General features: G+C 39.2%; 1 long non-coding RNA gene across 1 annotated transcript; it reads left to right on the top strand.

Moving 5' to 3' along the window:
- Nucleotides 1-811: 811 nt before the first annotated feature.
- Nucleotides 812-4516, top strand: LOC125527923. Its single transcript, XR_007292290.1, has 4 exons — nucleotides 812-947; nucleotides 1258-1393; nucleotides 2445-2566; nucleotides 3567-4516. It is a non-coding gene; the product is annotated as an uncharacterized LOC125527923 (long non-coding RNA).
- The last annotated feature ends 2424 nt before the right edge of the window (nucleotides 4517-6940 follow it).

The raw sequence follows: 6940 nt of genomic DNA, 5'->3' as shown, positions 1-6940 counted from the left end.
CCGCCCCCTCCCCCGGCACGAGCGCCTTGACGATGGGGCGGTGGGCGGCTGGTCGCACGACGGCACGGAGCCCACCTCCCTTACGGCCCCCCGGCAGAGTGCCCCGAGGCCACAGATTCTCCTCCCCTCCGCGGCCACGTCTCCGCAGCCGCTCGAGCGCTACCCTCAACTACGACGGTGCGTGCCCTTCAACCCTCTGCCAGGAATCCATGGATTGTATTGTCATTTGTTTCTGATCTGAGTATCCCTGGATGCTGGCAGCGATGGGAGGAGCCCTGCGACGACATGCTCCCGTGACCACAACCACTGCGTCCGCAAGAAAGGTACGAAACCAGCCACACATCCTCTCTCAGGAATCAGAAACGACAACCATACATGCTGCCATGAACAACCCATGCATTACATTGCGTTGTTAGGACCAGCGAATTCATATGGTAGGAACGGTTAACAAGATTAGCAGCCGTGGATGCAGTGAAGTAGCTAGAGAATTTCAGAATCCACACTGTTTGCTGCTAGCTCTACTCTGCTCCACCATTTGGTAACTGATGGCAATGCAACAGCTGTGTGGTTCCTGGTTTATGCAGCAGTTGTTCTTCCACTGATCTGTTGCCCAATTGTGTGTGGTTGGTTAATTTACTGGGTAAACTGCATAGCTCAGTAGCATGCAATGCCCTGGGATGACCGGACAAGTAAAATGTTCAGTCAGCCATTCCCTGCCTGCCTATGGCTATGCGGTCCAGCGATTTCCTTCTAAATTCCACTTGTTATGTGCAGCCGCATGGATTGGGGATATGTACTTCGGTTTGGGTTCATCAAAAGGGGCAATCTTTGAGCATTTGTATCAACTGCCGAGGATCTCAAGTTCACATGGAGTGCACTATGATCAAGTGCATTCTGGTGCTATGATGATTGTGACAGAAGATATTAGCTGCAGAAGCAATCGCTATGTAAGTGTGACGTCTCTTTTGATCCTGCTTTGTTTATTTTTCAAATCATTAATATTTCCATTCCTTTTCTTCTTGCATAATTGCTCTAATCTCCAGAAATTTTGTGTTGATCAAAATTGCTAGTATATGCAACTGTGGTCATCAAATTGTATTGAGCAGAATAGGAAAAAAAGGTCATTTGATTAATGGAATAGATTATGCCTTAACTCTGTTCAAGACAGGCCTCGGCTGTGATAATGAAATTGTACTGACCAAAACAGGAAATATGTTTTTAATGGAATAGATTATGTCTTAACTCTGCTCATGACAGGTCTCAACTCCAATATTAAAAATCAGTGCACCTAAATTACGACACAATTTTTCTCATCTGGAACTGCGCTTATAAGGTGTTTGGTCTGAAAGCTACACTCCTACAATGTGGTATAAAAGGTTCATGAAATCATCAGGTATGGAAATGCTTGCCCGCTTCTGTCAATTACATAGTACAATATTATCAGGTTGTTTTTTGCATTATTTCCTAGTTCTTTTGCAGTACTATTCACCAACCTATCTTCCTGCCTACCAGATAAAAGAGGGGTTTTGTTTACTTAACATGGTTGCTTGATTAACAAATTCATGGTTTCTGTCAGTTATTTTTTCCACTACCGAAGCAGCAACTCATCTTCCTACCTACCAGATATACTACTGCTTGATTGCTTAGCTCTCCGCTTAAGAAGCTCCACCGTTCTTCTATATGATCCTAAAAAAATTGAGTTATAATTTTGTGGAAAGAAATGCATGGTGCTAATGTTCCGATGTTCATTTCTAGAGGCAAATAATCTCAGATTTCTAAGTGAACTATAATCCCATCTAGATAACCCCCCTCGATATAGCTCCCATCATTTGCACAACACAATCTAGCATAAGACGGTTCTGGTTTGGATTATGTGTGTTTCTCCAAAAACTAGGATTATATGCCTGAGAAGTGAGAACAAATAAATAACATTATAAACTTACCTCAAAGCCTATGGGATGACTGAAGCTTGATAAATACTCCGTCTGTCCCATAATATAAGATGTTATTACATCCAATATGTGAGCACTATGGTCTCGTAACAGTAGAAATAAGGGAAAGAGAACCATAAGTATAGGTGACGACATAGTAGAAGGCATGTAATCATGTTGTTCATATGCACTATAGTCTCTTTATAGAAGCCGGCAAAAACAAAGACATCCTAAATTTGGTTTTCTGTTCTCTCGTCATTTAAGAAAAGAAACATTAACTCTTGAATTATCATCAAGGGAATATGCCTTATAAGCATACCCTTATGGTGGTTATTATTGCTCAGCGTTGCGAGGAAAAAGAAGAATATCACGTTTTTGTCTTAGAAAAGGGTTGTGGCAAACTATTATAAGAAATGGAAGTATAGATAATTAGATCAACTGCATATTTCCTTTGTTATATATGTAATCCAGAAGTGCAGGTTCATGAACTGAAAAAATGGTGGCTCCATGCAGGATTTTGACCTCCATAGGAAATCTGCAAGGGGAACAACAACAAAGGAAACTGGTGTAAGATTGAGTACTAAGACTTGAAGATGGGCTACCATCAAGATTATGTCTTGACAATCAAGTATAATGTGAGCACTTATTTTTCTTTCATACATCAATTAAAATTATCAATTAACTACAAAGTGATCAACATATTTGTCTTAGATATTAAGAAAAATTAGTAATGTCATGTGCCGTATAGACTTAACTTTGTCTCATCTCGCTAATCAGAGCACAAAGAGTGAATATCAAATTGGCTAACTTGAATTATCTGGAACTTTCACCATACCATCTGTACAGTATCCATTAAAATCTGAAATTGGCTCAGTAGTGGCCTTCCCTACTGATTTTCACTTAAAAAACTCAATTTAAGACTGCAATGCAATATGGGTGCATGTCATTTTTATGATGCCCGAGTAACTGAGAAAAAATAAGTTCATATATAGTTTTGTTGTGAGTAAACTAAGAAGGGTAAAGTTGCAAAGAAGAAACACAACAATCAACAGTAGTTATATCTTTATTTTTGAATTAAACTAAAGTTGGCATGGTAGCAATAATTTAGAAAAATCTGATTTTGTTGCGGGGTGCTAAGTTGGACTTAACCGATAAAAAGTTAAATCAGATTGTAGCACGAACATAGAGGTAAATATTCTGATGGCAAGCAGATATGAATGTTTCCAGAATAAGTATATTTGATAAACTTACACACTTTACTGGCTTGCTTGATCTAAAAAATTATTGTTATGCACCCACATTATATTTCTAAAGTTGGTACTATATATAAGTTTGAGAAGAGATATAAACAAAGCAGTACATAAACATGCAAAAAATGTCAGAAGAGAATAAGGTATCATATTAATTTCATAATCACAGATAATGCAAGAGAATACATAAATAAAGTGGACTATTGCTTGAATCTCGAAATAACGAATGATCCATATTAATTTAATTACCAATACAGTGTCACTTACATAGTACTTCAGATAATATTCCTCCAAACCTGATGAATATTTTACGGTTGAGATCTTTGTTAAAAGGAAATACAAATTCAGTATTTTTGCAATATAACTAGTGTTGGCTGTCATGCAGGATTTTTTTTACCGAACTCACAGAAGTAGATTGTGTATCCCATCCAGCGTTCAACCTAATGGACATCGAGGGAACCACTTTGAGTAGGCAATTGTTTGTGTGGAGGAAAATGCATGGTACTACAGCTAACCTTCCTCTGGTCCAGATGAAATCAAGGCAACTGGGTCTTTTATCTTCAAACATCAATTTGTTAGTTTTTCCTGGCTTCAGTGCATCCCCTCATATTACTGTGTTTAAACTACATCACAATGTGCTAATTTTTCTAAAAAAGTTAGTGTATTAATTAAGTAAAACTTATTTGAAGTAGATGTAGCACGACCTTTAGGATTTTGCACGCAGACCACACCAATTTCGAGTAGTCTACTTCTACATATCTGCTCACCAAATAGCTGCATGATTATTATGAACGTGGTAAACTTTGAAGCTATTTTCTTTATTAGCCCTAAAAGAAACTAAACTATTTGTGTGGGGCCAGAGAAGCATACTTTCAATACAAACTGCAATTGCTTGGGCAAGAGAAATCAACTCAATACTGCAATTTTCCATATGAAGTAGTAAGAGGAGGCATACTATTGTAAACCGATGTAGGCTGAAGGCTAGCTGCATCTTTGGCGTGTGGTCAAACCCGGCAAGCTACAACTATGTGGAGCATCCACACTACTGCCACCACATGCTTGCTAAAACGCTTAATCTGACCGTCCCTGTACATTGGCCACATCTCCGGCGAGCATGTTTGATGGCAAGCTCGGGCAACTGCTGTTGTATTGAGTATCCAGATGATAACTGTCATGAAAATCACTACATGGATCGATGTGCCCATCATGTCTAGTAGTAGATGATGCATTATTTGAGCTTGATATAGTATGATTATATCCCATGCCGTCTTGTTTGCATCAAAAGTGTGGCCCACTTTCGAGAAGAATACACCCAACCATTTTGGTAGTGGGCATCTCAACATTTATGTTTGGGTCTCATTCCCCTAATGCGCTAGTAATTGTCTCCTTTCCGGTATTTCTCTTAGTCTCACTTCCATACTCTTCATGATCTGAGAGAGGGAATGCTAGCAGCCATGGTGGAAATGTCCCCTCCCTCCGGCTGTGGATGCAACTTGAGAGGATGAAGCCTCTAGCGATATCGCGTGGAAGGCATCGGCACCATTGAGTTTTCCACCATCCTAGCAGCGACAACAATGCGACAGAGCATATAGTGGAGGGCAAAGCAACACGGTCGAGGGAGATGGCTCATCAGAAAAATCCACAACACACGGATGACCAGTGTAGTAGAGAAGAGGATGAGTGGGAATCACTAGGGAAGCCTTAGGGGATGAGCCAGGTGAGGTAGTCTCAGGTAATGAACGAGGTGGGAAAGCCACAGGTGATGATGAGCTTGATAAAGAAGCCATTAGAGGTAGAAGAAACCTCAATCCCTAGGAAGTAGCGAAGAGGACCAAGATCAGACATAAGAAACCCACTATGATGAACCTTCACAAAGGCAATGTACTTAGTCATCACAGTGATAATCGACATAAAGAAGAGTTTGACCACGAGTTGAAAGGTGGACAAGAAGTGTAGGATCATGAGCACTCACCGAAAACTAGTCGCAATCACCACACATGTGACCGAGACGATGATGCCACAAAGAGTCGGTAGACAAGGTAAGAGAGTCGAAGAAACTGGTGAATGTGGTAGCGGAGGGAAGGCGAAGCCTGGCAAGCTTCAAAGGCTGTGCGAGTAACAGTGTCGAGGGCCAACACAAAGTAGAGCACTTGTGTGCCGATCCTAAATTAGAAAAAGAGTCAAAGTCAAGAAGATTGGAGTAATAGAAATATTGTTTGTGTTAGGTTCAATGATATATCTGCTTGGATTCTAGGTTGGAGTTAAACTTGAGAATCGACACTTGGATTTGTGATATTTTGACATGAGCTTGAAACTGGAGAACTTTAGCGTGTAGCATTATCAACCTGAGATGTATTGGATATATATAGGTATAGTATGATTAGCATGAATGCGGTATTGGTGGACTATTGGATGGTCTTGGATATTACTAGTTGGATTCTAGGTTGGAGATAACTTAGAGCACTTGGATTTGTGATATTTTCACCTAAGCTTAGTAGCTTGTATGTTCCCCATATGAATATGAGCATGGTGATGATTTTGCTAGCCCTCCCTAAGAATGTTACGAGTACAAGATCATGGGAGGATGATTTGGATTAATTAGAACAGATGACAATTTCAGTGGTATGAGCCTTGTTGGAGCAGCTGATCTTGCTTTTATTATGTGTTTGTGCTCCTTTAGGTGCAGTAGTAGGAGAAGGGTAGTACTTAAGAAGTGATATTATATTGATGGATGAATAAATCTTTAATAACCTTGGAATAGTTTGGATTTATTTAGATGATTATGATCTTGAAAAAAAATCTGGTGAATAAGTAACATCTAATTTTTGGATCTATATCAATCCAGTGAAAGCTTGCGTTATACTGGACTTAGATAACCATGATAGTGAGCTTGGTTGTATCATAGTTATGATTTATGCTAGGTCCACACAACAACAACAACAAGAACAACAAGAACAAACAACAAGCTTCCTCGCACCCCTGTCCATAGTCAATCAGAGATATATTGGATTTAAATGTGTAATATGTTCAGAATGATTGTCAAAATTGATGAACTATTACATCATCTTGGACTGAATTAGTAGGAAGAAAACAAAGATATTGGTGTAATAGAAAAGTTGCTTGTGTTAGGTTCAATGATACACCAGCTTGGATTCTAGGTTGGAGTTAAACTTGAGATTGGGCACTTGGATTTGTGATATTTTCACAAGAGCTTGAAACTGGAGACTTTAGCATGATCAACTTGAGATATATTGAATTTATATAGGTATAGTATGATTAGCATGAATGCGGTATTGGTAGACTATTGGATCATCTTGGATATTACTAGTTGGATTCTAGGTTAAAAATAACTTGAGGATTTGTGATATTTTGACCTAAGCTTAGTAGCTTGTATGTGCCCCATATGGACATGAGCATGAAGATGATACAAACAGATCGTAGTTGGTAGACTTTTATGATTTTGATAGCCCTCCCCAAGAATGTTACGAGTACAAGATCATCATGGGAGGATGATTTGGATTAATTAAAATAGATGACAATTTCAGTGGTACGAGCCTTGTTGGAGCAGCTGATGTTGCTTTTATTATGTGTTTGTGCTCCTTTAGATGCAGTAGTAGGAGGAGGGTAGGACGTATGAACTGATATTATATTGGTGGATAAAATAGATCTTTAATAACCTTGGAACAGTTTGGATTTACTTAGATGATTGTGATCTTGAAAAAATATCTTGTGGATAATTAACTTCTAATTTTTGGATCT

Source organism: Triticum urartu, unplaced genomic scaffold (genome assembly GCF_003073215.2).
Source record: "Triticum urartu cultivar G1812 unplaced genomic scaffold, Tu2.1 TuUngrouped_contig_4503, whole genome shotgun sequence".
NCBI classification, from domain to species: domain Eukaryota; kingdom Viridiplantae; phylum Streptophyta; class Magnoliopsida; order Poales; family Poaceae; genus Triticum; species Triticum urartu.
Note: the sequence above shows the minus strand (reverse complement) of the source record. Positions and strands in the feature narration are given on the sequence as shown.